This window comes from Oncorhynchus keta, chromosome 24 (assembly GCF_023373465.1).
Source record: "Oncorhynchus keta strain PuntledgeMale-10-30-2019 chromosome 24, Oket_V2, whole genome shotgun sequence".
Lineage (NCBI taxonomy): Eukaryota > Metazoa > Chordata > Actinopteri > Salmoniformes > Salmonidae > Oncorhynchus > Oncorhynchus keta.
Genome location: NC_068444.1, coordinates 42,120,284 through 42,127,956, shown reverse-complemented (window position 1 = coordinate 42,127,956; position 7,673 = coordinate 42,120,284).

Here is a 7,673-nt window from a genome sequence, read left to right as displayed (position 1 = left end):
CCTCCGATACACAGCCCAACCAATCCGCACTGCTTCTTAACACAGCGCCATCCAACCCGGAAGCCAGCCGCACCAATGTGTCCGAGGAAACACTGTGCACCTGGCAACCTTGGTTAGTGCGCACTGCGCCCGGCCCGCCACAGGACTCTCTGGTGCGCGATGAGACAAGGACTTCCTTACCTGCAAAACCCTCCCTAACCCGGACGATGCTAGGCCAATTGTGCGTCGCCCCACGGACGGTTACGACAGAGCCTAGGCGCGAACCCAGGGTCTCTGGTGGCACAGCTGGCGCTACAGTACAGCGCCCTTAACCACTGCGCCACCCAGGAGGCCTAACCTGTTTTTGTTTTGACATTATGGGGTATTGTGTGTAGAATGATGAGGAAAATGTTTATTTAATTAATTTTAGAATAAGGGTGTACCGCAACAAAATGTGGAAAAAGTCAAGGGGTCCGAACACCTTCCGAATGCGCCGTACATAACATTTTCAGTTGACTGTATGTTTCTTTCATCTTTCACCTTCCTTTGCCATTATTTCCCTCTTTCTCCATCTCTCTCACATTAAAGTAAAGTAATGTGAATAATAATGGTTAATAATTAATAAGCAACAATGGGCAGTCACTACCATCGTAGTTCCATCGTGGAACTTGTATTAATTGTTTTATTCTGTGTTGTTACAGCATTCAATCCTCATAATGCAGTGTACTTAATGTTTTCTTTTAAAGCTAAATCAAAATCCGTGATTATTTTTTAATAATCGAACCAAAACAAACCTCAATAAGTATTAATTGCTCATCACTAATGTTTATTAAAGTTGTTCTTTATAATGTTGAAATAAACACGTCTCCTACACCCCATATTACACAATTACAAACTGAAAATCTTTGTGTGTACATTGTACAGTTAATAGGCTGGAGAGACTCCAAATACATTTGTACATATCCACTGTATATGGTCATGGCTAGAAGGGATCCATCTTTTGTCAAATTAACGTCATAAGTAGCTTTTTTTTGCATTTGAACTCATCTTAACCTGCTAAGTTAATTCTCCTAACCTGATGCTTAAGTTCCCATAATGTGCTACGAAAAGTCAATTCTGACATTAATTTTTACAAAAGCTGGTTCCCTGCTAGTCCCTTCTGGCCTGATTCAGTCATGTCTTTGGTCACATTCGCATGGATCAAACAAAAACACCTTAATGATTGGTTGAAAATAGAGCCTCCCACAATACAGGATGAAGTTGGTGAAGAGCAACTGCAGAAACTTGCATTCGACTGCAGCAAAGTTTATAGATATATTGAAAAGATACATGTCTCTCCGCCCTAACAATGGGATTCGATGTACACAAAGTGGCCGGCTGTCTAGCTCCCGCCGATACTGTCTTTGGGTTAAGGGCTTGTAAGTAAGCTTTTCAGGGCAAGGTCTACACTCGTTGTATCTCATTATTGTAATCCTTTTCTGAATATTCAATGAGGGTTGTTGACATCAACCACCTATATTCAATAGAGAGAGACTGTAGAAAAGGCCCATGGAGTTGGTGGAATAATCCTTTAATTCATTGGCATTTACTCAGCTGGGCCAGGGGCGCTTTAATTAGGTCAGGTGGAAATGTCAGACAGATCTCAACTCCATAAAAGGAGGAAATTGCCATCGCCTGATCTCGCAGCTTTCTCTTCCTTAACTCCATCTGATCCAGAAGTTCTGTGCGTCCATGAATCCACCACAGACTACTCAGTAAATATACCACTTTATGGTTAAAGGAATTCCTGCCTCAGTCTCATCCATTCCTCTGTCACCTGACACGTGACCACAGGTTCACCTTCACTGTCAGTCATCCTACCTGTCCAGCTACCCACACAGATTCCACTAATCTTTCAGAGACGGTATGCTACTAGCCACATGCCATGAATATGCATAGTCATCTCGAGACAACTCTGATAAAAACGTTAGATCTAAAAGTTGCGTGTCCTACCTATATCAGCACACTCGTAACAACATAAAGCATTACGAAAATTATATTCAATCAAATAAACCTCACATAGCAAATAAGCCATTCATTTTACAACAAAAGAGGAATAGTCACATGCAAACAAGCATACATACAAATGATGTACATTGCCAGGACTCCTCAACAAGCTAATCATATTCATTAATAATACAACACATTTTAATTGCCTTTTTGTTTTTAATTTTAGTTAAAGTGGTGCTATATTGTTTAAATTCATTTATAAAGTGAAAAAAGTTAGGTTGAGTTAGACCATTTGCACATATGAAATTTACCTAGTACTATTAGAAGTTAAATTAAATATTCTACATCTTTATCTGTCAGAATTTCAGAAATAAATCATTATATCAAAACCATTAAATAGTACAACCAGTCCTATTTTTTTCCTTTTTTTCCTTCCTTCCTTCCTTTACCTTGTTACTGATACAATATTTGTGAGCAATTTTCCATGCTTTCCCTCATTGTATATCACCATAGATATCTGACCAAAATTATCTTGCAGAGGGAATTGTAGTATCACAAACAATATTCCTAATCTGTTTATTACTACATTTATCTTTGATGTTAATATCGCCAATTAATATATTTTCATGTACATCGTAGTTACTTACATCAACCACAGAGGAATTTAAAAGAGATTACAACCCCCCTTGGAATCATATGAAAAACAATTGCATATTCTTTCGGTGTTATTGGAATTTTAAACTTATCAAGATTTCCCCATATGAGAGTAGATATACATCCTCATTCAGTAACTGACCAAACAAAATATTTTGTTCTCAAACCAGTTATGAAAAAAAGAGAGACTTATGTTTAAATCATAAATCTTTGTTGTTCCAGACTAACATCCAAGCTAAAATTGCCTGCTTATGGAATTTTGCCAACTTGACTGGGATTTTATCCACATCAAAATTACATCGAAGCAAAAATTCTAAACCGCCAACAGAGTCAAATAAATACTTAAAGACATTCCAAATACTGTTCTGGTTCTTAACATACTTCAGAATCCAATTTATTTTAAAAGTATTATTTAGAGTATTGAAATATAAAACCTCAAGACCTCCTTGTTCTTGGGTATTAGTGAGAATATATTTTCGTAGATAAGTGAGGCTTGTTCCTCCAAATAAAATTATAAATAATCTTATCTAAATCCTTTACAATTTGAGGGGATAATTCAAATGATAACGAGATATAAACTGATCTGGATAACCCTTCAGCTTTGGATAATAAAACCCGACCGTATAACGAAATATCTCTCATCAACCAGAGGTTCAATTTCTTCTTTGTTTTCTCAATGGAGTTAAAGTTCAATTCACTCCTTTGTCTTTCATCCTTGCATATAACAATTCCAATATAAGTAACCTTATCTTTAATTGGGATACCATATACTTCCTGTAAAACACAATCCTTGTGTGGAAATAAGACTGACTTATTGATATTAATTATCAAACCCGAAACTAAGGAAAAGTCTTCAATACAGGAAACTGCTTTAGAAACCTCATTCCTGTCTCTTAAAAATATGGTGGTATTGTCAGCCAGTTGACATAGTTTAAATTCATTGCCAAGTGCTGAAACAGCTTGAAAATATATTTTCTTGATATGTAGAGCCCTAATTTCAGTAACCAATAAAAAAAGGGGCAGCCCTGCCTCAATATCAAATCTTTGGGATGTCCCGTGAGCTAGTTTTACAGAGCTAGTACAACCACTATATAAAGTTTGGACTGCTTTCAGAAAATAGTCTCCAAACCCCCAAAACGTATTGCTTTGAACATAAACTCATGTTCTACAGTGTCAAAAGCTTTATAAAAATCAACAAACATAAGAAAACTATCATCAAGGATGAGGCCATTATAGTCAATCATATCTAAGATAAACCTGATGTTATTACTAATGTGTCGACCATGCATAAAACCAGATTGTTCTTCATCAATTATATGATGCAAGCCTTGTTTCACCTTCTTAGCAAATACAAGGGCAAATAATTTCCCATCATTATTCAACAGGCTACTGGGTCTACAGTTGTCTATATAAAGAGTATCCTTATTAGGTTTGGGAATCAAAGTAATTACACCTTGCTTTAAGGAAGCTGGTAACTCCCCCTTTTCTATTGATTCTTGAAACATAGCAAGAATGAAAGGAATCAATTTATCATTGAATGCTTTATAAAACTCGCTTATTAAACAATTATTTCCAGGGGACCTATTTTCCTCAAAGCTACAGTCTTATCTCAATTTCAGATAACTCATCATCACAAAAATCCCTGAAATCATTATCTATCTTCTTAGCAATGTTGGCTACATTGTCTAAGAAAATATCCATATTGGAAGTTGGCTGGGCTGATGTATACAGATACTGATCAAACTGGGCAACATGCTGAGAGATTTATTTTGGATTTTCTTTGGGAGTATTATTAATCATTCATTTAAATATGGAAGTCTTTTCGCCTGCCTTTTTTTCTAAATTAAAGAAATATTTTGTATTTTTCTCTCCCTCTTCCATCCATTTTCGTCTTGATCCTACAAACGCTCCCCGGGCCTTTTCCTCGTAGATACAGTCTAACTTTATTTGCAATGATGATAGCTCCAGTAATCCCTGATTAGTTAGTTCAGTTTTTTTAGTATAATCCATTTTTCCCTTTATGATATCATTCTTTCTCTCTCTTGGCACAAGCAATTTCTTACCCCATTGAAATAGCCAAAAGCCTTGATCAAATTTCATTAGGTCCCAGTAACTTCCAAAAGTATTCAAAACACAGGCACAATTCCAGTATTTATCAATAATTCCTGCTACTTCCTTCTTAAATACTTCATTCTCTAGTAAAGTCTTGTTCATTTTCCAGTAACCTTAAGTAAAAAAATTTGTTGACAAACCATGGATATTTATCGTTATTGATATCCCTTTGTGGTCTGTTAAAATCGATGTTTCAATCGAGACTGTATCAAACCTGTCAGCCATATCTTCAGAAAACAATACGTGATTGTATAGATACATCTTTGGTACTCCATGTAAACATAATCTTATCTGGGTTCTTATGTCTTCATATATCTAGAACACCTAACCTTAGACTTATATTCCTTATCTCACAAACAGAATTCCTATCCTTAGGAGGCCATCTATCTAGATTATCATGTACTACTGTATTAAAATCTCCACCCAATATTACTTTGGCCAATGGAAATTTAGACATAATTTTACTTATTTTCCTCTCAATGTCTCGAAATAAAATACCGTTACTTGACTTGTTATTGGAAGCATAAGTATTTACAACATCGAATTGAATGTGGTTGACATCTACCAATAGATTAACCAATCTCCCTGTATTATCTGCTTCATGACTCAATATATGACCCTTAAAGTTGCCTTTTAAAATAGCGACACCTGCTGACCGATTAGTACCAAATTAAAATCAAATATCATTCCCCCATTGACACTTCCAAAACGCAGTATCTGTGGAACAGGCATGAGTTTCTTGAATTAAATAAAAGTTGGCACTCTTAGCCTTACAGTAGAAAAATAAAGATTTCCTTTTCAAAATATTACGGATTCCCCTGGCATTAATAGAAAAAACAGAACTGGACATTTACTATCACAGTGACTATATGAGGAATATTAAACTTGTATACATTCACATGAATCGAGTTCTCACAAAAATAAAAGTTCTTACTAGTTGCAAATAAAAACAGTCCTTTGCACCACGCAAGTGGTTTACCTAAACTATATATATATATTTTTTTTTATACAATTGCAAATAACATTGTTCCATGGATTGGTAAATCAAATAGCCATCAAGCCAACATTAAATGTCAGTGTGAATTTCCCTGTCATAATATATATATATAAGGCTCACACAATACTCTTTCCTCAAGAAATATAACGTTTTATCAGATGCAAATAAAACTCAGTCCTGCACAACTCACTTGATAAATCCAGCAGTCAACAAACTAGGCGTCAGCGTGAAATCCCTTCCATTAACAAAAGCCTTGGCTCCCGCAAAGTATGCACTTTTCCCTTCCTTCCTTGCTCTCTCAATCGTCGGCCACAAACAATTCCAAGCTTCTTTGTCAAATGCTGTCAGATCCTCCTTGAACCTCAGGTTGTTCCTTTTAAATAATCATTTTCTTTGTACTTTTCCATGTCATATCCCTCGCTGTCCTGGAGATGAATCTCATGTTCACTGGTCGTGGTGGCTGGTTGTTTTCCCCCATCTCTCAGCCTACCCAGGCGGTGCACTAAATCCAGAGAACCTGCAACAACATTTAGCTTCTCCTCCGGGACTATTGCCCTGCAAATATCCTTCAATCTTGCTTTGATGTTCTTGTCAGATTTTTCTGCTATTCCATAAATTCGAAGACTCCATCTCCGACTATACCGGTCATTCTCGTTTACCTTTGACTCCATTTCAGTGAGTTTCTTCTCCTGCTTTGCAACCTGAATTTTCAATGTCGCGTTCTGCTGCTTCAGAGTTTTTACTTCTTCAGCACTGAAATCAGTCGCTATCTTCAGGTTAACGATGCTGGTACTGTTCTTTTACACCAAATTCATGATGTCATCTGCGCTCTCTTTGATTTTAGCCGTGAGGATGCGGACAATGTTGTCCTGTAGCTGGCTCATTGATGGTTCACTTCTCAGCTACTTTGGAAGTTGCCACTTGGTTGGGGTATTCGGGTATGAATCACATTCACCCCCCTTTTTTACACTGCAAGCATATGAGTGAGTTTCAACAATGCCTCTTTTCTCCTTGGAAGTTTCAACATCCATTATCTCAGCAACAGTTTGGTCATGTCCTGATTACATGCTACTAGCTATGAAGACATTAGCAGGCTAACTTAACTACACACGCTGAAACTTTTTGATAGCTAGCTTGTTCGTTGGAAATTGTCAAAAATATAATTCAATGGTTTGATTAATAATAAAATTATTCGAAATATCTACATTGTATATATCTATATATCTACATTGTATGGTTAGATTTCATTGTGAAAAACCAAACAAATTGCAACTGCAGTCTAAAACTATAGACTTTGTGAGAAAACCCTAAAAATGTTCCTCACCCACTCATGCCGCCATCTTGAGCCCCCCGCTGAGTTGGGCCTCTCTCACTGCAGTCAAAACATCATGACACCCCAATCACATGATCTAGGACTCATTGCATCTTTAAGTGCTAAAATGTCACAATTTGCAATACAGCTTTTGTGAATTGGAAAATGAGACTATAGAGCATTTATTTTGAGATTGTTTACATAGCGAAACATTTTGGACAGATATGAAAATATATATTTGTGGTAAAATGGGTAAACCTGTAAGCAATACCACATTTGATGTTCCTTTTTATTTTACATAGACACAGTGTCTGCCAATAGTGTAAATTTACTAATTTCATTGCGAAGTTCATGGGTAAACAACTATTTTCAATATTTTTATAATCGATTTACATTGTAAAGGGGTGTCAAACATACGGCCCGCGGGCCGGAACCGGCCCCCAAGGAGGTTCGATCAGGCCCGCAGGATAATTTGAAAGTGGAAAAAATGCATAAAAGACATGGAATTAATATTTTTAATTCGCTGCAATTCATGGATTATCCGCTAAGGGGCGCACTCTTTCCATCAGAGTAGAAGACAAGCCGCATCACTGAGACTGAAAACAGCAGACGGTATCAATGCGCCATCTG